We start from the raw sequence: 1467 nt of genomic DNA, 5'->3' as shown, positions 1-1467 counted from the left end.
AGCTGAAAGATGAACAAGCGGGATTTACAAAAAGGTAGAAGTTGTACTGACCAAATTTTCATTTTATGACATGTTGTACCAGCCAAGTTTATGGAGAGTCCTTCATTATTATGGAGTTCCTCTTAAATATGTAAATTTGATGAAGCATAGTAAGTGCAAAATTAATGTTAGTGGAGTCCTATCAATTGAATTTCCAGTAGACAGTGGAGTACTCCAAGGGGATGTGTTGTTACCTGTGTTGTTTATCCTCCTTATGGATTTTGTAATGCATAAAACAGTTGGAGATGGTGGAGAAGGATTGGACTGGATTGGTCATAGGAAATTGGAGTACTCCACTGGAAATTCATTTGATAAGACTCCATTAACATTAACTTTACACTTTCTGCCCAGGAACAGACTTAATCAAATTTATATATTTAAGAGGAATTCCATAATAACGTAGGACTCTCCACAAAATTAGCCGGTGCACAATATCAAAGGCTTTTTCATAGTCCACAAATGCCATCAAAAGGGGATTTCTATATTCTACGCATAGATTTAGTAGGTTTGAGAACAAAGCCCTCAGAAGGATATTAGGAGTAAACTGGCAGGGACAGGATTAGAAATGAAACTATAAGAGAGATTACTTGTGTGCCATATGCAGATGAGATAATATTCAGGGGTAGATGGAGATGTTTTGGGAATGCTCTTCGCACTCTCCAAGAGAGATTAGTTCACCAAACATTCAGCTGGGCTCCACAAGTCACTAGAAGAGTTAGAAGACCCAGGCCTACATGGCTGAGGACTATGAAGCGCGATGTAGATGATGAATGGAGAAGTATTGAATTGAAACCTCAAGAGAGAGACGACTGACGAAATCTAACTGAGGTCCTTTGCGTTAATAGGCGTAGGAGGAGATGATGATGATGATGATGATGCATATATATGTATAAATATACATATGTATACAGTATATATGAATATAAGTAGATATTTACATATATGTGTGTATAGAGTATGTATGTATATATAAATATAAATAATATATATATATATATATATATATATATATATATATATATATATATATATATATATATATGTATGTATATATATATATATATATATGTATATATATATATATACATTATATATATATCATTGTAAATCTGTGTATACACGCATGTATGGTATGTATATATATATATATATATATATATATATATATATATATATATATATATATACATACATGGGTATATATGCAGATTTACACTGTTATATTTATGTATATATAATATATATATATATATATATATATATATGAAGAGAGAGAGAGAGAGAGAGAGAGAGAGAGAGAGAGAGAGAGAGAGAGAGAGAGAGAGCGAGAGAGAGAGAGAGAGAGAAGCGGCATAAACTAGGAACGAAAATGACAGATAGGTGGGGAAAGGGGAGGGGGTGCGGGAGTGAGAGTTCTCGAGTCGGCCA

The sequence above is a fragment of the Palaemon carinicauda genome, unplaced genomic scaffold (genome assembly GCF_036898095.1).
Source record: "Palaemon carinicauda isolate YSFRI2023 unplaced genomic scaffold, ASM3689809v2 scaffold713, whole genome shotgun sequence".
Taxonomy (NCBI): domain Eukaryota; kingdom Metazoa; phylum Arthropoda; class Malacostraca; order Decapoda; family Palaemonidae; genus Palaemon; species Palaemon carinicauda.
The sequence above is the reverse complement of the archived record's forward strand: the minus strand, read 5'-3'. Positions refer to the sequence as shown.